Source organism: Bubalus kerabau, chromosome 9, assembly GCF_029407905.1.
Source record: "Bubalus kerabau isolate K-KA32 ecotype Philippines breed swamp buffalo chromosome 9, PCC_UOA_SB_1v2, whole genome shotgun sequence".
Classification (NCBI taxonomy): Eukaryota; Metazoa; Chordata; class Mammalia; order Artiodactyla; family Bovidae; genus Bubalus; species Bubalus kerabau.
Window position 1 is genome coordinate 67,513,025 of NC_073632.1, and position 27,880 is coordinate 67,540,904.

The window sequence follows — 27,880 nt, forward strand, 5'->3', positions numbered from 1 at the left end:
CAGCCCATCCCTCATGTTCTAGATTCCCCATATATGCTGCTAAGTTGCTTCAGTCGTATCCAACTCTGTGCGACCCCATAGACAGCAGCCCACCAGGCTCCCCCGTCCCTGGGATTCTCCAGGCAAGAACACTGGAGTGGGTTGCCATTTCCTTCTCCAATGCATGAAAGTGAAAAGTGAAAGTGAAGTCGCTCAGTCGTATCTGACTCCTAGCGACCCCATAGACTGCAGCCTACCAGGCCCCTCCATCCATGGGATTTTCCAGGCAAGAGTACTGGAGTGGGTTGCCATTGGTGTCTGGCTAAATACAGGCAAACTTTTAAGATCTCCAAGTATAGAAGTCCCCTACATACAAACCTTCAAGTTGTGAACTTTCAAAGATGTAAACAGGCTTTCCATCAAACTTCAGGTGTAAGTAAAACTGCAGCTTGCCCATCTCCTACTGCTGACAATCCTTCAGATCTACCATCTTCCACCTCCTCTCCCCAATCTAGTCAGTAACTCTTCTTGCCTGTGCATTCAATGCCAGCCTCTGTATGCCAGCTGTTGTACTGTATTCCTGTACTTTTCAAGGTCCTGTACTGTAAGATTAAAAATGCTTTGTGTTTTTGCTTGTTTTTTTTTAATGTATAATTTGTGTGAAAAGTATAATAAACCTATTACAAACAGTATTACCTAGCTGATTCTGTTAACTGGGTACCTAGGCTAACTTTGTTGGACTTACAAACAAACTGGACTTACAGACATACTCTTGTAATGGAACTCATTTGTATGTAGGTAACTTACTGTAGATTTGTTGAAGGCCAGAGGCAGTTGGCTTCTAAACCTTGCCCTTGATGGTAGAGGGGGCAAAACCCATAACTCAACCAGCACCTTCCTCCAAAGAAGCCCTTTACAAAAATTCCCTGTCCATGGATAGGAACCTTCTCAACTCTTTTCTACATGCAAAGTGAGTAAAAGATTGACGAGTCATAAAACCAGGTTTTAAGCGCCTACTTCGAAATTCCAAACAGATGCTCTGTCTCACAACTCATTCTGGTGTCTGATATCGATCATATCTTGGTACCTTGGGTAAGCTTCCAATTTAACATTTTGTCTATCTATATATTCCTTTTCCCAAGACATAAAAAGCATTTTCCAATCACTCAAGAATTTGGAAAGCACAGTCGTATGTGGATGCCATGTTGTAAGCCATTTGCAGTTACACAGAATAGTCTTCAAGTTTTTAAATTTATTTTGTCTTCTAAACTCACATAATTACAGTAATTGAAAAAATTATAAAATGAAGCAATAGACTTTTCACACAAATTCTTCCTTCAAAAGTAAACCTGTAGGCTTAATAGAAGATGAAGTCCCTCATGTACTGGGTACATGGTTTGCAAAATAAACTAGCACAGCACTTTTATCCAAAATGGTTATTAAATTTTGCCTAGGTAGGTATTGTTTTGACAACTTCTATTTCTCAGGAACCAACTCCATTTTTTTCTCTCCTTGTTTCAAGGTCAGTGGTTCACTCTTTATCTTCATATGCTTATATTAAAGAAAAACACGAGAATTTTTCATTAAAGCTTAAAAGGGTATAACTCTTCAAGCAACTTTTAACCTAGAGTCATTTCTCATTTCTTTAATTCTTCTCCCTCTTTTTAATATGGAGTCAGAGCTAATAATTCTTCCTCTTAAATCTTTAGTGTTAATAGGGTCACAAAAAGCATTTACCCTGACTCTTGCAGAACCCAACTATTCTTCTTTCCACACTGAGGTGTTTAAGTCACCCCAGTGGTCTCCTTGTTCCCAAAGCAAGTTATTCTCTAACCTAAAGGGCAAAGCCTATGGACTTATCAGGGAACTTCCAGGGGCCCTGAGCTACTAACAAGGCTAGACCAGCCTTCACAAGGCTCAGAGTGGCTGCCTATTCAAGATATTTGGATAACATTATTTAAAGCCAGCTAGCTTATTTATTTGAATATGTACACAATAAAAACTTTAGGAGAATATTTGAAATGTCTACACACAAAGTCACAAAATATAGTCCCCAAAATAAATTGGACCTGATCATGTCACCCACTTCTAACAACTTGTGGTGTGCTTTCCACTACTCAGGGCAGCAGTCTCCAAAATAAGGTGTGTGCACCAGGGGGTGAACAAGATGAGCCACTGGGAGCAGAAGTAAAATGTCAGAACTCCTAGTCTTAGATACCTAAACTATAAAAAAGGCAGCTAAGGATTTCTAATATTTAAGATGTGTATTGACCTCAAGGATTTGACAGTGGAGCCCTCAGCTATTCAGTTACTTGAGCACGATACAACACAGTTCAGCTCCCATATTCCAGGCCAAGTGGACTTGCAGGGTATATGGAATACCTTTAACTAGATCAGCCATCACAAAAGGGACAAATGGCTTAAAGAGATATTTCAAAAAAGCTGTGGATTAAAGAAAATGCAAATGAAGCCAATGAACAACAAGAAAATGCCTAGACAAAGGTTTCCCCCATTTACAGTCTGAACTCGCCAGTCAACCATAAGAGGAAGTGAATTCAGCAATGAAATAATCAGACTTGTCACTGAGTACAGTTATTTTTTAAAAAATAAGCACAAAATCTGTTCCTTCTACATAAACATGATGGTGTAAGGAGAGAGGAAATAGTTTATTTCCTGGAGAAACCTCTAAGAGAGCATTTCAAAATAGATGTTTAGAATTATTTTCTTTGTTATACAATTTTTGTCACTGATCATGATATGTATCATCTTCAAGAACTGCCAAAATTAGAGACTTAAAGTTCCAATTTCCTAACCTGTTTAAAAATTTCCAGGTGAACCGTTTCAGTGGCTTGAAAACATTGTAAACACATCATATAAAATATGAAAACAAAGCACTTTCAAATTCATTTGCATATTGACAAGCAATTGACAGCAGGGAAGGTGTAAACATAGCAGACAAATTAAAACAAAAACTTTGCATAATTGGTGGATAGTTTTGAAAAATACCTATTATAATTTGCAAGTGAAACCAACAATTCATTTCTTTCACTTGCATCCATGTATCTCTGTGAGTTATCATTTTGGCTGTGATGCCATTTAAACCACACATTAAGGAAAATTAATCTTGAAATAATAACTTTAAACAGCTGTACCAGTGTTAAGCCAAGATTTTCAAGTATAATTAAGCATATTCACTAACATCACTCTCATTAAACATCATCATTATTATAAGGAAGCCAAAAGGTTTTGTAAGCCATTAATACTTAAAAATTTTAAGATATATTTTAGATACTCATTCTACCTTCAGTTTATCTTTTATAATTTCCCATATTTGTATATTTTATAATGTATACAGTATAGTACTAATATAGTGTTACCTGTAGATAATTTATGGAAAATATAGTTAGAACAAATGGTCAAATTATTTAACTGAGAGAGAAGATGGACAAGCAGAAAGCACAATTTGTAAACTTAAGTTCAGGCTCCCCGGTCTGGCACAGTCTCTTTGCATTCTAGAAGTCTCTTTATCTGTCAGTTTCTGCCCATTGTTCCCACAACCACCGGCATCATGTTTTAGTCACTCTGACTAGCTATCTCCTAAACGCACCACGCTCCCTCCTAACGCGCCAAGCTCCCTCATACCTCTGTGTCTCAGCCTAGAGTGTTTTGTCCTTTCTTGTCCATGGCAGAATTCCAACTTTTCCTTTAAGACTTAGACCAAAGGAAATTTTCACCTCCTCTGTGGAAATTTGCTGCTCTCTCCTAGACATATGTCAGCAGGGAGATTTGGTTTATGGGGAAAGATGATAAAGGAAGTGTGGTGACTTTAAGTCTCAGCTCTGCCGCTTGAAATCTGGATATGAGGTCATTGATCTTCAGTTTCCTCACTTGTGAAATGGAGATTCTGTTACCCCATATACAGTAGGGGTCAGCAGACCTAGAGACACTGATGTATAGAACAGTCTTATGGACTCTGTGAGAGAGGGAGAGGGTGGGAAGATTTGGGAGAATGGCATTGAAACATGTAAAATATCATGTATGAAATGAGTTGCCAGTCCAGGTTCGAAGCACGATACTGGATGCTTGGGGCTGGTGCACTGGGACGACCCAGAGGGATGGAATGGGGAGGGAGGAGGGAGGAGGGTTCAGGATGGGGAACACATGTATACCTGTGGTGGATTCATTTTGATATTTGGCAAAACTAATACAGTTATGTAAAGTTTAAAAATAAAATAAAATTAAAAAAAAAAATAAAAGGCTAGAGAGTAATTATTTTTGGCTTTGCAAGCAAATCTCTTTTGTAACTACTCAATTCTGCCTTCCGTAGCCCAAAAGTTGCTGTAGACAATACATTAACAAATTGCTGTTGCTGTGTTCTAATGACTCCTTACCAACAAAAACTGTTGACATGCTGGATTTAGTTCATGGAACACAGATTGCTAATTTCTGCTTACAGAATTGTTATGAAGATTGAAGTAACCCACACTACCTATAAGGACCCTGGCATATAGTGGCTAGTCAGTCTCTTACGTGCTAGGCCTGGGGAAGCATCAGTGCACATGATTCCTGCAGTCACGCAGTGGGGAGATGGATATGGAGCAATCACAAATTAAGTAAATACACCCTCCCGCCCACCTCCACATGCTCAGTGTTAAACTGATCACTGTCATAAAAGGCCTGTGAAAATAAATAAATAAATAAATAAAAGGCCTGTGAAATCCTCTTCTGTTGTCTTCTTTTGTTTGCCACAGTTCTATGAAGAAAATACAGATGGTGTTATGAGTGTGCATAGCAGCTCTGTGGAAATGACACTGCAACCCGAGCCACATAAGGGAAGGGAAGAGAGAGGAAGTGTGCTTCAGACAGAGACCAACACGTGCAAAGGCCCTGAGGAGGAAAGCAGTTCAGCCACTTGCAAAACAAAATGAAGCAGAGTTTAGGGATCTGGAGAGTCTAAACCTCAGGCTATGTAGGTCTAGAGGAGTCAGAGGCCTCATAGGATGTGTAAAGGACTTTGGAATTTGATTGCAAGCCTCAAAGGGAAGTCTTGAATAGTCTTTAATGACCTCATTCATATACCCAACATACAGAAGTTAGTGTGATTATTATTATTATAGAAGTTAGTGCATTATTATTAATAAGGCAACAAAAAAGTTTGTGAAGCATTAATAACTAACAACACCTGTGAAAAGAATTCCTCCTTCAAACTCTCCCCAAAAGCCCTTTCCACTGGACCCTCTGTTTCCTTCTGAGACTGTCTGATGCAGGCCAGTAAGAAAGTTGCTTCAGTCCTGAAGCGAAAGGTGGTGCTGGGACGTTCTCCCCATTTCAGAGGAGGACGAAGCGGGGCAGCAACCACTGGGAATGTGGACAAGAGGGCTCATGGTCTTCAGGGCACGAGGAGTCTGATCCCGCACAGGGGTCAGTGTGGCCACCAGGGGCACAGGCAGCTGTGGTGAGTCGTTCTGCCCCATGTGACTGTGCAAGTCAAGAGCGAAGCTCAAAGGGGGCCCAATACTGGTAATCTAGTGATCTAGTGGGTAAAATGTTTCTGATTTCTGGGGGTGGCTGAACCTCTGATCTCTGTGTGGGTCAGAGGCACAAGTGACAGCCTGAGCTTTTGACTAACATCTGAAGCAGAGGGTAGTCTCGCAAGATTGAGCCCTTAACCTTTGGAATCTGATGCTGCCTCTGGGTAGATGGTGTCAGGATGGGGTGGTCGTGGCAGAACAGTCAGCTGGCATCCGATACTGGGGTAGTATGGGAAAAACCCCAGACAGCAGAAATGAATGCAGAAACCCTTCAAAGGGGACCAGATAGCAACATGGAATACCTAGAAACAAGACCCAGAGAGGGGGCAGAAGCAGAAACCGAGGGGCCAATGAAGATGGACAGACAGAGCCTGAGGGAGACAGTGTAAGCTCAGTAGATTTCTGAAGTACATTTATCAAAGTAAATTGTTTTTGTCATATCCCGCTGTTTGTGAACATGAGTAAGTTGTTGCCTGTTATCACTGACCTTTACGATGCTGATTAGCTACTCAGCAATTAACTGGTATTCCCCTGACAGTCTTAACTCTGCACTAGAGGAGAGAGCCACAACAGATCCCTGGGGTGGAGGAAGAGGAGAGAAAGCCAGCCGAGGAGGAAGTTACTGCACCAACTGCAGAACGGTGAGCCCTATAGGCTTCTGTCTGTGGTTCTAAAAAGGAATAATCATACCATGCATTTATTAAATTTAAAAATACTTCCTATCATCGGCAACATAGCAGAGCTCTCCTCCACTTGCTATACCTAAAACCTGAGGCTGAGATGGGTTAGTTACACATCAAACATGGCATACACCACAGGGACCCAGAGCTGGGAGGCACGCGCCCGCCCTGGCCCTGAGCCGCAGGTGCGTTCTCATCTGCCTCACCTCCTCAGTAACCAGGTAGAAGGCTGGATGCCTTGCTGGAAATCAATGTGGAAACGTTTGTTCTTCTTCTGAACCTTCATTTCAGAGCACCTTCTTTGACTCTGGTTTCAGGCAATAAGATTAGTGGACGGTTTCTCCAACACAAAGCTAAGATCTTGGCAACCCTTTCAAGCACTATTTTTAGGTTCTCCCCACACACACATGAGAAAGAGGAATCTGAGGCAGAGAGTATAGACTTACACAAAGAGCTTCCACACAGGGCCTAACGTAGAGATCTTCAGTCACTCAGTACACCTCCTCTGGCTCTGCCATACTTAAAATATCCAACACCGAGCCCACAGGCCATTGCACACTCCTCAGCCTTCAGAGCAGAAAGTTCTAATATGATGAGGAAGATGTAGTCCCAGGATAACAATGTATAAATGTACTAAGGATAGAGTCATCACACAATCACCCTAATTGAAAAGTGAGACAAAGTATACATTTATCCTATCATCACCAAGGGAAACTCGCATTTTGGGCTCTATCCACATAGATGCACGGTAGTGCCGTGGTTTAGAAGTTTCTTTAAGGAAGAAGAGAAGTTAAGGCTATTGTCAATATGTGTTCATGTCCAACAGTGATGCTAATACGATAGCTCTGAGATCATGACAGCTCCAGGATGAATCTCATGAAACCGCTATAGAAAGTGAATGGACTTAGGGCCCAAGTGAAAGGCATCCACCTGGGCCACGGCCCCTCTTCACAGATAACACTCTGAAACAGCCGGGCCAGTGTGGTTTTATCACTAAGTCCTCGTGGCATGCAGCTCTGATCAGCATTAGTCTGGAAGAGAAGAATCTAGAAGGAAAAAAAAAAAAAACCATTATTGGTTACTCTCTAACATTCCTGAGAAGTGGCTGAAATCATCTTCCCACCTTCATTTCCCTAGGAGTGGGGATGCAAGTGAGTTCGTGTGGATGAGAACGGGAGTCAGCAAAGACCAACTGAAACAAGAGGCTGAATCGCTGACCCCCAATGGCAGATGCCACCACCCAGCAAACACAAGGCAGCAGAGATGCCATCCAGCATTTTCCTAGCCCCCTTAACCAGCTCTCCCAGCAGGGATAGGACAGGTGTCGAAAGGTGGAGATGGAAATGACAACGGAAGGCACAAGATTTTTAAGACAGGACAAGGAAGAGTGTATATATAGAGCGGGGAGAGGCAAACTTAGTTCTTATGTGTCTATTAACTTAAACACAGTATGGGGAGACTTTGCCCCTGCTTCTAGAGCAAAACTTGGTCAGTGAGCTCATTCTCTCCTTGGCCTGGTCATAAGCACAAGGGAGATAACAGAAGGAATGATGGCAGGTCTCCTCCCCTCAGCATTGGAACCCAGTTACTCCTCACAACAACCACAGGAGGTTAAGCACTGCTAATGGCCCCATGGTACAGAACAGAAGGCTAAGCCCTTACCCAAGTCCTATAGCCAGTAAGCAGCAGGTAGCAGACCAAAATGGGCTTCCCAGGTGGCGCTAGTGGTAAAGAACCCAACTGCCAATGCAGGAGACTTGAGACATGGGATTGATCCCTGGGTCAGGAAGATCCATTGGAGAAGGAAATGGCAACCCACTCCAGCATTCTTTCCTGGGAAATCCCATGGAGAGAGGAGCCTGGAGGGCTACCCTTTATAGGGTCGCAAAGAGCTGGACACAACTAAAGCGACTTAGTGCACACACACACACACACACAGCACACCAAAATGAAAATGTGTCTGATTCCAGAACCATGTTTCCACTGCCACAAAGCAGCTTTTCTCTGGGGAGGGAGCAGAAATGAGGGTATGGGGATTACTATGTTAATAATCTAACGTAACTATTATTGTTATTCGTAAAATAACAACAATTTGGTGTGGTTAAATGACTTTTCCAGGGTCACATAAAGTATTACATTTTTCAAATTTCTCCAAACCTGATTTCATCCAGGAATTATGCTAAGGCCAGCAAGGCCCAAATTGGGTTGAATTTAAGCTTATGTCATAATAGTGACAATTGCTTTAAAGAAATAAAGCAATTTTTTTGGATTTGCTTTGAAATCCAAAAAAAAAAAAAAAATGAGGGTACATTTTGGTCACTGAGAATTGGTGAGTATGAGACCCAGTGTGCCTCCTGATTACAATAAGGCTAGATTTCCTTGCAACAGTGGATTAGTTTTTGTTTCTGAAAGGGAAAACCCTCCTGTTTTCTTCTACTTACCTCACCACTTCCGACACCAACGTGTGGGTTTTCCACACCAAGAAATTCTGACACTAACTACCTGGAGTTGGCACAGACCCCATAAGGAAAGGGCTCAGTCCCACAAGACTGACCTCCCCAGATTATCGCCTGTGCTTCGGACAAACCCACTATAAAGTACTCAGGGTCTCTTCCTCAGATTTGATAACTTTCTAAAGCTCAGGAAAGAGGGGCGTCCCTGGTGGTTCAGTGGTTAAGACTCCATGCTTCCAATGCAGGGGATGTGGGTTTGATCCCTGGTCCTACATGCCATGTGGTGCCACCAAAAAATAAAAATAAATACATAAATAAACTCAGGAAAGCACTTTACTTACTATTACATGTTTATTATCAAAGATACAACTCAGAGGGGCTTCCCTGATGGTCCAGTGGTTAAGAATCTGACTTCCAATGAAAGACCCAATCCAGCTAATAAATAAATAAAATCCCAACTCTCCTCTAATCGAACAGTAAATATGTCATTATCTTCTTCCTCCCACCCACACACAAAGAATTAAAGCAAAAATAAATATACAACTGAGAAACAGCCAACCGGAAGCAAAGCATTGAGCATGGTATTGGCGGTGGGGGGTGCACAGGGCTCCACGCTCTCTCATAGTGTTTGCCACCCTCCCAGCACTTCCATGTGTTCACCAATCCAGAAGGAATCCCTTCTGTTAGGATTTTTATAGAGGTTTCACTACAGAAGCAATGTTGATTAAATCACCAGCCATTTGTGATTAAGTTAACCTCCAGTCCCTCTCCCCTCCCCCAGAGGCCAGGGGTGGGGCCGGAAGTCCCAACTTTTAATCCCTTGTTTGGTTCTTTTAACAACCAGCCTCCTTTAGAGGCTATCCAGGAATCCCCTAGCCACAAGTATCTTCTTAGCATACAAAACAATACTTGTCACTTCAAAAACTCAGAAGGTTTTAGAAGCTGTAAGCCAGGAAATGGGAGCAGAAATCAAATATATATCTTATTACACGATATTTTCTTTGTTCTTTTTTTTTAATCACAAGAAAATGTTTCAATCTTTTCTTTTTCCCCCCCCAAACTTTAAACTTTTTATTTTGTACTGGGGTACAGCTGATAAAAATGTTACGGTAGTTTCAGGTGAACAGCGAAGGGACTCAGCCATGTATAATCACGTGTCCATTCTCCCGACAACTCCCCTCCTATCCAGGCTGGCACATAACATTAGAAAAAAATGTTGAGCAACAGCACCATTCCCCCCCCTCCCCCCGCCCCCATCCATGGTGCTGTGCTAAGCGCTAAGTTAATTCATATTAAATTGTTTTTAAAAACCAAGTCCTTGGTCTGAAAAGGCCTCATGTTTACACACAATGGGTTTAGGCTGGAAGCTCTGTTTAGGATTGAGATTCCCTTTGCAAGAAACTAAGCCTGAAGTTTTTTCTTGCAAAGGGAATCTTTGCAAGAAAAAAAGATTCCTCTTACTCAAAGTCACATTGCCAGCAGTTTTACAAGGCCTCTGAAAATGATCAAGTTAACTGAGAAGATAAAAATTTGCCAGATAGATGTCCTTGGCAATGTACAGCTCCTTGTCTGAAATGAGACACAATAGGAAACTTGAAAATGCAAAGTTTTTGAGAATATAATCTATCTAATGGACAAAACCAACTTACTCTGTATGACAAAATTAAAAGAATGTGTTTTCAGGCAGCAGCTTCTTGTTACATATTTATTCTATTACAGAGCAAATTGCTACAGTGACCAGACAATCTAGAAAAGAAGGAAGAGTCAGTATGTTTGTCCAGAATCATTGACATAACCTTAGCTTTAACGGTCCAAGTATATGGTTTCTATTCGTAATTACAGACTCTCAGAGACACCCATGTACTCCACATCTGTCTCTGGAAGAAAAAAAAATCCTTTCTTAAATTGATTTGCCCTTTGTCACTGTCACAGATATGTTTTCCCTGTTTTGACAGGTAGTTGTAATTCTATTAGCAGCCCATCGACTTCCCTGTGAAATCGATCTGTGTTGGGCTGGCTGGGTCTTCTTAAACTGGCTGATTTATTGCTTCTGCATGTTTTTAGAAAGAGAGAGCTCGTGCATGCTCACAAGTGATCTAAAGCGTCCAGGGGTGGGAGAGGAAGAGGGAAAGGCAAAGAGACACTCTTCTGTTGCCACAAAGTATAAGGTATCTAAACAATTGTTGAAAACAAATCATCTCCAGCCTCACTGTTGGTTGTCTCGATGGCAGGTGAGTTGCGACCTTTTGTCGACAGCCTAGTTGAGATGCCTGCTGATGCCAGTCAGAATAAATGACTGTCACTCTCCCTTATTAATTTATCTTACTGCCTCATGTATAAACTAGAAGGACTTACTCACCTCAGATGTCCTCGATGTCAATCTATCATGTTTGCCTAATTCTCCTCCCAGCTCACAGTAACCAGAACACGAGTAGCTGCCTCCAGTGCCCCTGTCTCTGCCTGTAATGTTGCCCATTGAAAGGAGAGCACTCAGCCCAATCACAGGAGATCACAGTTAGCCAGAGGTCAGAGACAGAAATCACCACTGCATTTTGTTTAAAGCCACATCAGCAAAGAAAAGATGGGAAGGTAAACTTAATAAACACCCTTGTCTTATTAAGGTTCTATCCAAAGATTTATAATGGAATCAAGCAGTGCTAGATGAAAATAATATGTGTGAATATCAGGCAACCTAAAAATAAGTTGATTTTTCTGATATTAAAGAACAAATCATTGCAATTATATACCTTTACAAACTGAACACAATTCTAAATATCCTCATGTTAACTTCATGAACATAAATATGAATAGTAATGTCTCACAAGTACCATTTGTAATTTCACCCTTGAGCAATATAGTGGAGAGCCTAATTCTAAGCAGAATTATTACCAGGAAATACAATTAGGTAGGCAAATTTCAATTTTGCACTCTTTCTTCTCCTTTTATATATGTATAGGTGCTTCTACCAAGATACTCAACTCATCCTTAACTTCCAGGATAACTCTGGAGCTTTCTCTGTCTTCCTTACCCAAACCTTCTCAGATGTCAGGCCAGCAAAGTGATAAGGGCATGTTTATATAAATGATAAACTAACAAGGTTTAATGTATTAACTCTCTCAGTAAGATTTTGCATTTTAACTGGGAATTTTTATAGACTCTTGAGAGTCCCTTGGACTGCAAGGAGATCCAACCAGTCCATTCTGAAGGAGATCAGCCCTGGGATTTCTTTGGAAGGAATGATGCTAAAGCTGAAACTCCAGTACTTTGGCCACCTCCTGCGAAGAGTTGACTCATTGGAAAAGACTCTGATGCTGAGAGGGATTGGGGGCAGGAGGAGAAGGGGATGACAGAGGATGAGATGGCTGGATGGCATCACTGACTCGATGGACGTGAGTCTGAGTGAACTCCGGGAGTTGGTGATGGACAGGGAGGCCTGGCGTGCTGCGATTCATGGGGTCGAAAAGAGTCGGACACAACTGAGCGACTGAACTGAACTGAATACTTAAACCCAAAATGGAGATGACTGGTAAGAACCTGGGCCCCACTGAAGACAGATTGGTGGATGGAGCGGTGGTGGTCGACAGGTTTACCTTTCAATAGCCCTCAAAAGACACTACTAGGATACAGCCAGTTCTCAATTACAAACAGTGACTCTTCTTTCCTACATAGCCCCATACAAACTGACAAGCCTATGCTATGCTATGCTTTGTCCACTCAGGTTAGCTGAGACCCCTGAGGTTTCCAGGTTAAAGTTGGCCAACAGCTTTTACTCTTGGAAGGTGATCACAGTCTGACATAGTAGCAAACAGATGCAGAGGAGCCTGGTAGGTGCCAGCTTGTTCTCACTCTGCTCTTCCACGTCCAGCTCTTCTTGACAACTGATGGCCCTACTGGCCAACAGTGGCTCCAGGCGCATCATCAGCTGCTCTGATGTAGACCCTCAGCGGGAGTAACCACATAGACTCCAGTTTCCCAGAGACTTTTCCATGGTTCCACTTGCCAGCTGGATGAGCTTAGCTTCCCAGATCAGTCAACACCAACTTCCCTGTAAGCTCTGACTTGTTTATCCGGCCAGCACTTCAGGCAAATTGGTTAGGAACTCCTTGGACCCTACTTTCCAGTTTCTCCCATGTTTGTTTCAGGTCTAATTACTATAAGAAATCTCCTATTCCCACAATACTCAGAGTGGCCCTCCTGTGAACTAACCCCTGACTGATACAGTCCCTTGCAGAGGGTCTTTACAGAGACCTATCATACACACACAAGGCCATGAACATATGCATGGTTCCCAGCTGAAAACTATTGCTTGTTACCAAGAACCATAATCAAATCAAGGCTATATTATCTGTCTGAGCCTGTGATTTGTGTTTTGTAAGACATAATTTACAATTTATTTTTTGAATTGTTTATCACTTTTTAAGTCTTTTTACTTTTATTTATTTGGGAGGGAACATACCACACAGCATGCAGGATCTTAGTTCCCCGACCAGGGATCAAACCAGCACCCCTTGCAGGAGTAGTATGAATTCTTAACTACTGGATTGCCAGGCAAGTCCCATTTTATCATTTTTAAAGCTGAGCCTGGGGCTTCCCTGGTGGCTCAGTGGTAAAGAATCCACCTGCCAACGCAGGAGACATGAGTTTGATCCCTGGTCCAGGAGATTCTGCATGATGTGGTGCAACTAAGCCCATGTGCCACAACTACTGGAGCCTGTGCTCCAGAGTCCCACGTGTGCAACTCCTGAAGCCCGATGCTCTAGAGGCCGTGCTTCACAACAAGAGAAGGCACTGCAATGAGAAGCCCACACACAGCAACTAGAGAGTAGGCCCTTCACCACTACTAGAGAGAAGCTTGAGCAGCAACGAAGACCTAGCACAGCCAAAAATAAAATAAATAAAATTTTTTTAAAAAGTTGAGCCTGATATTCAGTATATGCTCTCTATGCATCATCCTAAATTAAGAAGTTACAGACTCAAGTTGCAAAAAATGAATTACAATGGCAAGATCATCAAGAACCATCTTGAAACCCCAAGCTAAATAGATCATTTTCTCACACACATGTCTGAATGTTGAGTATAAGGCATACTCCCAGAGAGCAACTGGGAGGTAAATTTGGAAGGGACACAACGGTCAGTTTATAAATGCTACCATTTGGTCTGATGTTCACAACTGGGCCAATCAGACTTGGTCAGGGTCAGGTTCATCTGCTGCAATGGAAAGCAGACCACTCACAAACAAAGCTACAAAGGTGACAAGTGTTATTGGACCTCTGACATCTGTTTTTGGCACTTAACATGCATGATAACAAACTGGGCCTTCAGAAAGAAGTCTTTTCAGAATGGAAAAATACAAACTCCTTCCATGAATTGTACACCACTTACTGCACAGGCTGAAGAAAAAAATTCAAAGAAATGCATCAATATACACCGTAGTCAGAGAACTCCAATTATAGTTTATTCTTCAGAGTAGACTAATTTTTAAAATCCTATTTTTAAAATCTTTGCAGCTAGAAAAATAACTAACATACAGAGGTTTCTTGTTTGCCATTAATACCAAGTGCAGATCAAGTGCTCAAAATTGCACAAGCCAAACTGCAAAGCACAATATCGCCTCTGAAAATGCAAATGCATTTTTCAGAACAGAACTAAATAGCACAAATAAAAGAAGCCAATTTCTCTGAAGTTTCTCAGGTGTCTTACTACATCTGCAAAATCAAAATTATATCACAATATTCTTGTCTGATTTTTAATTTGCTTTAAGTCAAATAAACACAAATAATGAGAAAGAAATCTCAGGCTAGGAGCTTATAACATCATAAACCATATACAGGACACTTGGTTAGTTTCTGTCATAAAATGCCATCATAATATCACACCTGCTTGAAAAAAAAGTTTTTGCTAGTTTCTGTCTTTTCCCCTCAAAATAGCCATCCCTGTCAAAGGACATTCAGTTCAGTGTCTGGAACTATCAGTTATTAGGGCTTGTCAGCAGTCAGAAATCATTCAGATATATTTCCTGTTCCCTTCCAAAGCTATAAATAAAAATTGGACACTAGCATCTACTGACCAAAAGGACGTATGCCTACATGACAGCAGTCAGGATTTAGATTAGATGGTAAATATTTCGTGATGAGGGAAGTTAAGATATTGGAAAGAATTATATTGACAGGGACCAGAGCCTCCCTACCCCAAAACTGTTTGAAAATAAGATGCATTATTCTCCAGGATCCCATAAATCAAGAACTTAGATAACAGTAGGGCTTTATATGTAATAACAAAAAATGGTTTTATCAATTCATTGCTCTATTGATGATCAAATCCTACAATTCTATGATTGAATCAGAAAGGCAACATAGGGAGTCTCAGTCCTCATCCTCATTTTCAATGAAATGTGAATCCTTTCACGTTTTTATCATCATTTTCCCCTTTGAATGTGATAATTAACAAGTTTGATAATACAAACCCAAGAATAATAGAAAGATCTCTGGACTTTAGGTCAAGAGACCTGGGTTCCAGTTCTAACGGCATTTTATTAGATATGTGATCTTGAGGAAAAAAATCAGTTAACTGCTCTAAATCTCAAATTATTCATGACTAGAATAGCTTCTGGCCATACCTACCTCACAGGCTTGTCATAGGATTATATGCAATAATGTCTGCAACAGTGCTTTGTAAAATATAAATTATGTGATGGTATAATTATCATTAGAGGACAAGTGGCTGTACAATCACATCCAAATTATGAAAAAGCGGATTTTTCTCAGTTAATAAGAATATATCATGCAGATGCAGTGAATAGTAAGTAAACACCAGCAGGATGGGGGGCAGGGAATGAAAACCAACTGAAATGTTTACCCAAGTGGTTTTTGAACAGATGGAAACCATGAGGTCTCTGCCATACTTCATATTCTCTGGGTCTCTTGCGTTTTGAGAGACAGCTTTGTCCCCTTCAGCTTTTTAATCCTTGATGTGGTTTTCCACAACTTCTGCTACACTGAGAACCACTGTGGCAAAGACTGCTGACACCTGCTCTCAGGAGTCTAGACACTTTTTCAACCTTAGAGAACAGAGACTATGAATCATGGTTCTCTTTAGAATCCGATCTTCAGCCCATAAGGGTTTACATTTAAATTCTGAATGTAGGTTGGCCTGTCTTTGCTCTGTGTTTCATTGTTAATCTGGGAGACTTTAAACTTTTTGAAGGCAGTGTCACGGCTAAATAAACTTCCTTATAAATAGACGACAGCCAAAAACTCAGAGATACCAGAAAAAGTCTTATAGAGGCAAACAGTATTTCTGCAAGCTTGTCATGATAATTAATATTAGTTCAGGGTGCCTTGAAAAAATATAAAAGTACTAAATAATAATTACAAAACTAGCTAAGAGTTTGATGACAGATGTGGAGAAAAGATGAGCAGTGGCTGATAAGTTCTCTTCTCTTCTGAAATCTAATGTAATAGAAATAAATTTTTAAGTCCAAAGAGGCATTTAAATTTCAAAACTCAGCTAAAATATTACTTGGGGCATAATCAAATAATTTACAGCCTATTTTGTGGCTGCTTTCTTCAAGTAATTCATGGAATCTATTTGAAACCTTGACCTGTTAAAACAATATATATAAGTTGAAATTGCACTAGATACTTTCCATAGTTAAAAGTGACATCCTTAAAACTAAAGTGCTTTTATCAGAGCATAGACTATTCAGTTCCTAAGTGCACAACTTCTAATGACAATACTTGACCCATAATGCCCAACCCAGAAACTGTATATAAATACAATAAAAAATAATTTGAGTTAACTTTCTATTTAATAGACTATTTAGGCTCTTCAATTACCCATGTCCACTGTAGCATATGATTTTTAAATCATCTTACAGGTTACCTCTCCAACAGAGCTCTGGCTTTGTTATTTTGTTTTGCTATCTCAAACGTGGAGGTTATAGCCTATTTCTTATTTTAAGAAATAAAGGTGCTCCTGAAAGCTAATAAACCAGCTTGTATTTATGGTGCATTAGGTTTCATATTCTGGAGAAGGTACTGGAGACCCACTCCAGTACTCTTGCCTGGACACTCCCAAGTACGGAGGAGCCTGGTAGGCTGCAGTCCACCGGGTCACTAAGAGTCGGACACGACTGAGCAACTTGACTTTCACTTTTCACTTTCATGCATTGGAGAAGGAAATGGCAACCCACTCCAGCGTTCTTGCCTGGAGAATCCCAGGGACAGAGGAGCCTGGTGGGCTGCCGTCTACGGGGTCACACAGCGTCAGACACGACTGAAGCGACTTAACAGCAGCAGCAGCAGGGTTCATATTCTGTGAAGTGATGGCAGATACAGAAGATGGTCCCCACACAGAAATCAGTCAAAAGTTAAACCTATGGATTAAGTGCTAAATTGCATCACAGAACACAACTGTTCTTGGAAATCAGAGAAAAGGTGAATGCTAAGTAATGGAATGGGTGAGTATAATCTCCCTGGAGGAGAGAACTTGAGTTGATATTTGAAAAATAATTTAGGATTCAGGGGAAGTGTACTAGGTTTTCAAATGGAGAAAAGATCATGATCAAATTATTTGAAGAAATCAGTCAGAAGTCTAGACTGACTGGAGATAAGAGATGATGTTAGAAGGTAATGAAAGATAAGCTTAGCTAGGTAGAAATCATTTTATAGAACCTTGATAACTAGACAAAGAAGTCAGAGTTGATGCAATAGATAAAAGGGAGCCACAAGACTAGTTTTCGAACAAGGACATAACATAAAAAATTAGTGGTTAAGGAAGTTTCTGGTGACTAATATATGCATGGGATTGGATAGGTATAACACTAAAAACTGGAACAGAAGTTTGGAAGCAGTTACATAAACCTAGATGGTAGTATCAGAATCAGCAAGAAAAAATATAGACTCAAACACTTAGAAGAGAATTCACTATGTAAGTCAAACTTTTTTTTTTTCCAGATTTGAATATGAGGACTTAGTAAGGTGCTATGGCTTGTACAAGTTGATTATCTTCCGGTTAGCAGCAGAGTCAGGACTGAAACTTAGGTTTCTGGGCACCTAGGTAATTCTACTAAGAAATTTTGAAGAAAGAAACTGTGGGACTTGTTAAAGAGTAGTTTGGCAATAACGATAAAGATGAAAAGCATAATGTTTACATCTGTGGCTTAGAGTCTAGAGTTGAGTGGTTTAATAGTACCACAGTTAGCCATGAGGGAGCTGACAAAATTAGCTTGGGGGAAAAGTTGATGAGTTAGAATTGGATTATGTTGAAGTTCAGGTGATAGTAGAATATCTAGGTAGACATGCCCTACAATAATTGAACATAAGGAACTGCTCAGGGCTGACAGCCCAGTCTACAGCTCAACCCAGACCTCTCTCCAGACTCCTAGTATCATTATATATCCAACCCCTCATGTGACACCAGCACCTACAATTTAGATTGACCTAAACTGAAACCATTATCTTAACTCTCAAGTTTGGTTAATACTGTTATCCATACTGTTCATTCATTAGACAAATACTTATTATCCTTGAAGTCAGAAACCTGGGACACATCTTCATCTCCTCCTTTAATCTCACTTACTGCAGCCAATTAGTGACCAAATCTTGCTTGATTTCTCTTCCTATTTCTCCATCCTTATTACTGCCATTGTGGCTTAGACCCTTGTCATCTCATGCCTGATTTATAACTAGTCTCCTAAATAGTTCCACTTTCTCTACCCTGGATTCCATTTTAGCCTTTCTCCACATAATTATTATGTGCTTAGTCACTCAATCGTATTCGACTCTTTGAGACCAAATGGACTGCAGCCCACCAGGTTCCTCTGTCCATGAAGATTCTCCAGGCAAGAATACTGGAGTGGGCTGCCATGCCCTCCTCCAGGGGATCTTCCCAACCCAGGGATCGAACTCAGGTCTTCCACGTTGCAGGCGGATTCTTTACCATCTGAGCCACCAGGGAAGCCCATATACTTATTATAATGATTTTAAATGCAAATCAGATCATCATGTATTCTTTAGTTACTATTTTCATGGTCTATCTAGAATTTAAGGTCCTCAAAATCTTATCCTTTTTTCCTTAAGAGTTCCAAACAATGAAAATATATAGCATTGTCTGAATAGTCTATTGGGTTTGCATCTCAGTATCTTTGATAGGGTAATTCACTGCTTGGAATGCCCTTCTCTCCATATCTCCCCTACTCATACTTTCGACCTCTTCCATCTACTGAACTCTTATTTCAAAATTCCCAGATGAGTTGCTTCAGAGATCTAGATGACAGTTAAGGTCCAAGAATAGTGTAGCCAAAATAAGGCACACTCCCACATACTGACTTGATAGAATATATGATGCCAATAAAGGGTTAAATATTATATTTAGATATATATATATATATATACACACACACACACATACACACAAACACAAATTTTTTGACATAATGCTAAATTAAAAAGAAGAAAATGTGGTATAACTCATTGATTACAACCATATAAAGATTATAAGCTTATATAAAAAGCTAGAGATGAATAAGCATAGTTACTGTACTAAAACAAAGGGATTAAATAGACTTCTTCTGAAATATATGTATGTTTCACTTAAATGTTTAATTTTTAAAATAATGGATGTTATCAGTATTAAATTCAATTAAAAACTCAAACAGTTATTTATAAATAAAATTATGCCTTATCTGAGCTTGATAGTTACTACTCAAAAGTATATATCACTGATTTTTTTACAAAGTAACTATACAATGCATCAGAGAAGGCAATAGCACCCCACTCCAGTACTCTTGCCTGGAAAACCCCATGGGTGAAGGAGCCTGGTAGGCTGCAGTCCACGGGGTCACTAAGAGTCGGACATGACTGAGCAACTTGACTTTCACTTTTCACTTTCATGCATTGGAGAAGGAAATGGCAACCCACTCCAGTGTTTTTGCCTGGAGAATCCTAAAGAAGTGGGGGGCCTGGTGGGCTGCCGTCTGTGGGGTCGCACAGAGTCGGACACTACTGAAGCGACTTAGCAGCAGCAGCAGCATACAATGCATAACAAAATTATTGTCTTTAATAAGTTCATATTTTATTTTTGGGGTTTTTTAAAACAAGGCATACCTGCACTGACAAACGTAAGTGTCATTTTATGCTTCTGATGTTTCTCTATTTAAAACACAGATAATTAAGATTTGATTTTACCAGTTTTGTTTCCTGGATTAAAATTTCCAAAAGTTCTTTGTAAGTCAGTTATAAGAATGCCAAAAATGGGAACAATAAGAAAGTAGGGTTGTAATCCTAATATAAAGTAGAAGCTAGGCCAAAAGGCAACATTCAAGAAAACTAAATGCACTATGCAATGCTAAAAGCCAGAGTTCACAAAGAAGATAGGATAGTTATAAATACCTATACCCCAAATAACACATAAAGTTCTAATGCAGATCAAGAAGTACTGATGACATAAGGAAAAAAGATGGAAACGCACTTTCAGTACAAAATAAAAGGAAAAAAATATAAATAAGAATATAGAAGATTGAAACAATATAATAATTGGATATGTCTTTAAATATATACAATACTATCCTTGAAATAAAAAATAAATTATCTTAGAGTGCACATGAAAAATTCACCAAAATTGTTAATATGTTATTTGACAAAGAAAACATCATACAGTTACATAAAGTAAAAACGTTACAAACGACACACACTGATCAGAATGCAATAAAATTAGAAGTGAAAAATACAATTAAAAATGTAAAAAGCCTTCCAACCTGGAAAATGTTTATTTTGTTAAACAACTCATAGAAAAAATAGAAGAAAATAGAAATTACCAAACTTCTGAATATTAAAAATGAAAATGCTACATGTCAGAGAGTCTGGTAGATATATCCAAGGCAGTGATCAAAAGAAAATTCAAGCCTTGAATATCTATATTAATTAAAATAAAAGAATAAATGAAAATAAATGATAAATTAAATGAAATTTACAATTCAGAACTAGAAGCAAGCACTAAAAAGGAAGATTAAAAATAAAAGTAGAAATTAAAGATGCAGAGAATTAGGGGAAAAGGGATTAAAATTTAAAATCAAAGTTCTGGTTCTTTAGTTGTTCAGTTGCTAAGTCATGTCCAACTCTTTGTGACCCCATGGACTGCATCATACCAGGCTCCCCTGTCCTCCACTCTCTCCTGGAGTTTGCTCGGATTCATGTCCATTGCGTCAGTGATGCTCTCTAACTATCATCCTCTATTGCCTTCTTCTCCTTTTGCCTTCAATCTTTCCCAGCATCAGGGTCTTTTCCAATGAGCAGGCTTTACGCATCAGGTGGTCAAAGTACTAGAGCCACAGCTTCAGCATCAGTCCTTTCAATTCAGAGTTCATTTCCTTAAAGATGGACTGGTTTGATCTCCTTACAGTCCAAGGGACTCTCAAGAGTCTCCTCCACCACCACAGTTTGAAAGCATTAAATCTTCTGTCCTCAAACTTCTTTATGGTCCAACGCTCACATTTGTACATGACTACAAACACCCTCTTCCAACAACACAAGAGAAGACTCTATACATGGACATCACCAGATGGTCAACACCGAAATCAGATTGATTATATTCTTTGCAGCCAAAGATGGAGAAGCTCTATACAGTCAGCAAAAACAAGACCAGGAGCTGACTGTGGCTCAGACCATGAACTCCTTATTGCCAAATTCAGACTTAAATTGAAGAAAGTAGGGAAAACCACTAGACCATTCAGGTATGACCTAAATCAAATCCCTTATGATTATACAGTGGAAGTGAGAAATAGATTTAAGGGACTAGATCTGATAGAGTGCCTGATGAACTATGGAATGAGGTTCGTGACATTGTACAGGAGACAGGGATCATGACCATCCTCATGGAAAAGAAATGCAAAAAAGCAAAATGGCTGTCTGGGGAGGCCTTACAAATAGCTGTGAAAAGAAGAGAAGCGAAAAGCAAAGGAGAAAAGGAAAGATATAAGCATCTGAATGCAGAGTTCCAAAGAATAGCAAGAAGAGATAAGAAAGCCTTCTTCAGTGACCAATGCAAAGAAATAGAGGAAAACAACAGAATGGGAAAGACTAGAGATCTCTTCAGGAAAATCAGAGATACCAAAGGAACATTTCATGCAAAGATGAGCTCGATAAAGGACAGAAATGGTATGGACTTAACAGAAGCAGAAGATATTAAGAAGAGATGGCAAGAATACACAGAAGAACTGTACAAAAAAGATCTTCATGATTCAGATAATCACGATGGTGTGATCACTGACCTAGAGCCAGACATCCTGGAATGTGAAGTCAAGTGGGCCTTAGAAAGCATCACTACGAACAAAGCTAGTGGAGGTGATAGAATTCCAGTTGAGATATTCCAAATCCAGAAGATGATGCTGTTAAAGTGCTGCACTCAATATGCCAGCAAATTTGGAAAACTCAGCAGTGGCCACAGGACTGGAAAAGGTCAGTTTTCATTCCAATCCCAAAGAAAAGGCAATGCCAAAGAATGCTCAAACTACTGCACAATTGCACTCATCTCACACGTTAGTAAAGTAATGCTCAAAATTCTTCAAGCCGGGCTTCAGCAATATGTGAACCGTGAACTTCCTGATGTTCAAGCTGGTTTTAGAAAAGGCAGAGGAACCAGAGATCAAATTGCCAACATCTGCTGGATCATCAAAAAAGCAAGAGAGTTCCAGAAAAACATCTATTTCTGCTTTATTGACTATGCCAAAGCCTTTGACTGTGTGGATCACAATAAACTGTGGGAAATTCTGAAAGAGATGGGAATACCAGATCACCTGACCTGCCTCTTGAGAAACCTGTATGCAGGTCAGGAAGCAACAGTTAGAACTGGACATGGAACAACAGACTGGTTTCAAATAGGAAAAGGAGTACATCAAGGCTGTATATTGTCACCCTGCTCATTTAACCTATATGCAGAGTATGTCATGAGAAACGCTGGACTGGAAGAAACACAAGCTGGAATCAAGATTGCCAGGAGAAATATCAATAACCTCAGATATGCAGGTGATACCACCCTTATGGCAGAAAGTGAAGAGGAACTAAAAAGCCTCTTGATGAAAGTGAAAGTGGAGAGTGAAAAAGTTGGCTTAAAGCTCAACATTCAGAAAACGAAGATCATGGCATCTGGTCCCATCACTTCATGGCAAATAGATGGCCAAACAGTGGAAACAGTGACAGACTTTATTTTTTGGGGCTCCAAAATCACTACAGATGGTGACTGCAGCCATAAAATTAAAAGACGCTTACTCCTTGGAAGGAAAGTGATGACCAACCTAGATAGCATATTCAAAAGCAGAGACATTACTTTGCCAACAAAGGTTCGTCTAGTCAAGGCTATGGTTTTTCCTGTGGTCATGTATAGATGTGAGAGTTGGAGTGTGAAGAAGGCTGAGCGCCAAAGAATTGATGCTTTTGAACTGTGGTCTTGGAGAAGACTCTTGAGAGTCCCTTGGACTGCAAGGAGATCCAACCAGTCCATTCTGAAGGAGATCAGCCCTGGGATTTCTTTGGAAGGAATGATGCTAAAGCTGAAACTCCAGTACTTTGGCCACCTCCTGCGAAGAGTTGACTCATTGGAAAAGACTCTGATGCTGAGAGGGATTGGGGGCAGGAGGAGAAGGGGATGACAGAGGATGAGATGGCTGGATGGCATCACTGACTCGATGGACGTGAGTCTGAGTGAACTCCGGGAGTTGGTGATGGACAGGGAGGCCTGGCGTGCTGCGATTCATGGGGTTGCAAACAGTCAGACACGACTGAGCGACCGATCTGATCTGATCTGACTGGATGGCATCACCGACTCAGTGGACATGAGTCTGGGTAAACTCCAGGAGTTGGTGATGGACAGGGAGGCCCAGCGTGCTGCAGTCCATGGGACACAACTGAGCGACTGAACTGAACTGACTGGAAAAAACCATAGCTTTAACTATATGGACCTTTGTCGCCAAAGTAATGTCTCTGCTTTTTAATACACTGTCTAGGTTTGTCACAGCTTTTCCTCCAAGGAGCAAGTGTCTTTTAATTTCATGGCTGCATTCACCATCTGCAGTGATTTTGGAGCCCAAGAAAATAAAGTCTGTCACTGCTTCCACTTTTTCCCCTTTTATTTGCCATGAAGTAATGGGACCAGATACCATGATCTTAGTTTTTTGAGTGTTGATTTTCAAGCCAACTTTTTCACTCTCCTCTTTCACCCTCAGCAAGAGGCTCTCTGCTGCTGCTGCTGCAAATTCGCTTCAGTCATGTCTGACTCTGTGCGACCCCATAGATGGCAGCCCACCAAGCTCCATTGTCCCTGGGATTCTCCAAGCAAGAACACTGGAGTGGGTTGCTATTTCCTTCTCCAAAGCATGAAAGTGAAAAATGAAAGTGAAGTTGTTCAGTTGTGTCCTACTCTTCGTGACCCCATGGACTGCAGCCTACCAGGCTCCTCCGTCCATGGGATTTTCCAGGCAAGAATACTGGAGTGGGTTGCCATTGCCTTCTCCGAAAGAGGCTCTTTAGCTCCTTTCAGATACAGCAATCTTGATTCCAGCTTGTCATTCATCCAGCCCAGCATTTCACCTGAATGACAAATTAGACAAATCAATGAAAATCAAAGAATTGTATGAGTTATCTGTATTTTATGAAAATAGACTTTCAATGAAAATCTATTGAATTGTATGAGTTCTTTATATATTTTGGATATTAATCTCTTATCAGATATATGATTTGAAAATATTTTCTCCCATTCCAGAGATTGCCTTTTCATTCTGTCAATGGTTTTCTTTGCTCTGCAGAAACTTTTCAGTTTGATGTAATCCCACTTATTTATTTTTGCTTTTGGTGTTTTTGCTTCCAGTGGTAAATCCATAAAAATCACTGCCAAAAAAGATGTCAACAAGCTTACCCTCTATATTTTATTCTAGGAATTTTATGGCTTCAGATCTTTGATCCATTTTGAGTTGATTTTTGTATATGGTATAAGATAGGGATCCAGTTTTTATTCTTTTGCATGTGGCTGTCCAGTTTTCCAAGCACTATTACTTGAAGAGACTATCTTTTCTCTATTGTGTATACTTGCTACTGTTGTCAAAAATTAGTTTATCATATATGTGTGGGTTTATGTCTGGGGTCTCTGTTCTGTTCCAGTGATCTATGATTGCTATAAGTTTATAATATAGTTTGAACCCCTTTATTAAAATTTTCAGTTTAATTATTATATTCAGCTCTGTAATATCCATTTGGTATTTTCTTACACTTTCCATCCCTGTTGAAATTCTCAGTTTATTTATGCATTCTTCCACTCTCAGTGAACATTTTTAAGATCACTATTTTTAATTCTTTATCAAGGAAATTAATTATCTTCATATCATGAAAGTCTGTCTCTGGAGTTTTATCTTATTCTTTAGTTTGGAACATATTCCTCTATTTCTTCATTTTCCTTGACTGTCTGTTGATTTCTGTTCATTAGGTAAAATAGCCACCTCTCCATCTTGATGCAGTGGTCTTATCTAGGAGATGAAAATTATAGCCCGGTCCTAGCTCATTTGTCTGTCAAATCTTTTGTTACTGTCCAAGTTGCCTTCTTTGTTGTTAGGATTTCCAGAAACTGAAGCTGTGCCAGGACCTTTCAGTGTCCCAAAGAAAGGATCTCCATCAGCATCTAGATGCAGGCTGATGGGAAGCCAAACATTTAGGCAGCAGCTTTGAAAGAAAGACTGGGAGCTGGGCGTTTTTGTCTGCCCGCTCTGCAGTGAGCCTTGGGGGGATAGCCTGTTAGGAACTCTCTGTTTCCTATAGTCCCGTGGGATCCATGACCACAAGTCCTACTGGCTACCAGATGCGGACTATCAGGACTTCATCCTCTGAACTGCAACCACAAAAGCCAGGGTACCAGACGTGTGCACAAGCTCCTTCCAAGGAGACACCAGTGACCTGGGGCAGAGGAGAGGGAGAACATGGAGACAGTGCCCACCAGCCTCCCAGGTCTCAGGGGACAATCACAAGCATTTATAAGACACACTGAGCGACTAATACAAATACACACACGCACACACGCACACACACACACGCGCACACACACACAGAGTAAAATTTACATACAAATCTGGACCTCATGTTAGTAAGTTTGTTTTTGTGGTGGTAAAATGTATGAATCCTTATACTATTTTATATGCATTGAAGGGATAAGCAAATGAGCAAATGTGTTGATGTTGAGAGAAGCCAGAGTTCTCACTGCACAAGAAGAGACAGGCAAGTGTGGAATGAAGAAAGGCAAGTAAAGAACTTTGTGAATTTGGATTAAAATCAGAGATATCAGCATGAGCTCATGGTTTCTAATACACAAATACATACAAGTTCAGCAAGAGCTCCTTGCAGAAATACTAATGTACGTCTGGAGCAGGAAAAGTCTAAGATCAGCCTTAAACAACTTTTTTATATCAGAAATTCAGAAAGCACTCCAAAAAATGATGGAAGCATGTCAAAAAAAAAAAAAAAGAAACCACAAGAGCCAGCTCGAAGGGCCTCCCACTGACCAAATCTGGGTCAATTTGAGCATGAAAATAATTACAATAAGAATCACAATCTATTGAATAAAGTAGGAATTCATGAATACTAGATGACAATGGTAATGATAGATGACACCTACTTACCTATATAAATACATAAACTTTTGTAATGTATCTTATTTCAATATTAATTTCTTTGGTTATCAATAGCAATGGGTTTCAGCTCCCTCTATTTCTCCTTTGAAATATCAGCCCATTTCTTTTCCCCTTATTTTGATCATCGTAGTACACCTATGATGGCAAAACTTTATATTTTGCAACTAAATTTGCAACTTGTCATTTTCCTAATTTTTCATTTTCCTTTTAACAAAACTTTATCATATTAATTATAACTATTTTTTCTAATTTGTCATTTTTCTTTTAATAAACAGGAATATTTTGTCTTTAAAAACTCCTTCTGACAGTATATGCACATTACAAAAAATTAATTCTCCTCCATAAAAATAAAATAAAACGTCCCATTAAATCCCTAGAAGGCACTGCTAATGCTGAAATGGAAGAGGAAAGGAAAGAGACAGAAAAGAGGGAGCCAAACTGTGAGGGTTAATGAGAGAGGAGTCGTATTCCCTCTGTTGTGCCTTAAACCATTCAATTGCAATAAGGAAGGACATCAGAAGAGAAAAATGTGATCCCCTTCCACAGAGAAATTAATTACTTTCTTAGATTTGAAACCTTTCCAATGAAAAATTTCCTGTTGCCCAGAAGCACCCTTCTAATTAATGATCTTTAGTTTCTCAGGTAAGCTCATGCTGCACAAATCCCTTCTCAGTTTATAAGGGAAGAGGCATTTAAGGCCTGAACTGCAGGAAGAAAGGACAGGAAAGTTACACAGAGGAAATGAACTGAGCCAGGCACCCCGCTCATAGCACTTGGAGCCAACGATGGGCTACAAAGATCTTTGCCCCCTGGCTCAGGGGAGAGGAGCGTGTGCTGACTCAAGACTCCGGTGCATTCTTGAAAAATCACTGCACAGTTAACTTCTAAATTACTGAGAACAATTGTGGAGATCAATAGAAAACACCAACCTCTGAAGACATTTCCTACAGCATAATTTGAAGAAGTAGAATACATGAAGCAGTGAGCCAAAGAAAATCAGGTCTTAGCACTAATTAGAAAATTTTCTAAGCTTTCTCTCTCAAGAAAATCAGTTCGTCGGTCAAAGGACCAATTTGAAACACGGCTTACAAATTTTCATTTGGGCTGAAAAAATTACAGCCGGATATTTGAACCAATGTTCTAAATAAAATCGTGAGACTAATTACTTACTGTTAATAAAATTGTAACAGAAAATTGATTATTCACTAGTAGTTAAAATCTGTTTTCCACAAGTCAGAATGAAGACAGCCTATGAAGCAGAAAAAATAAAACCCCACTAGAGTATCTCGTTTAATCAGAGAGGGGAAAAAGGAGATTAATACTGGGTCCCCAGAAACATAACTTCCTCCTTTAAACTATGATTTTATAACATTTACTTCCAACAACTTAATAAATGCTCACCTTGTGACTAGCTATTAATCCCAACTAGCAAAGCAGTCTTTTTTCTTTTACTGTGTAGCTTGATCTTGTTTGACCTAGAGTACAGATGCCACAGAACACTATAACACATATGTAAATCTGTGTGGGTGTTTTGGGGGGGCACATTGCTTCTCGAGTAAATAGTTTAGAGGC

The 27,880-nt window shown here is 40.0% G+C and overlaps 1 long non-coding RNA gene across 3 annotated transcripts in view; it reads right to left on the minus strand.

Annotated features, from left to right (window-relative positions):
- The window catches only part of LOC129619946 (uncharacterized), a 95,657-nt gene that overhangs the window by 30,106 nt on the left and 37,671 nt on the right, over window positions 1-27,880 (minus strand). For 2 of the 3 annotated variants that reach the window (XR_008698309.1, XR_008698308.1), the window contains exon 3: window positions 6,637-7,236. This is a non-coding gene — a long non-coding RNA (uncharacterized LOC129619946). Of the gene's footprint in view, window positions 1-2,605; window positions 7,237-27,880 lie in introns of those variants that run through there. The other variant, XR_008698307.1, reaches the window with a different exon arrangement.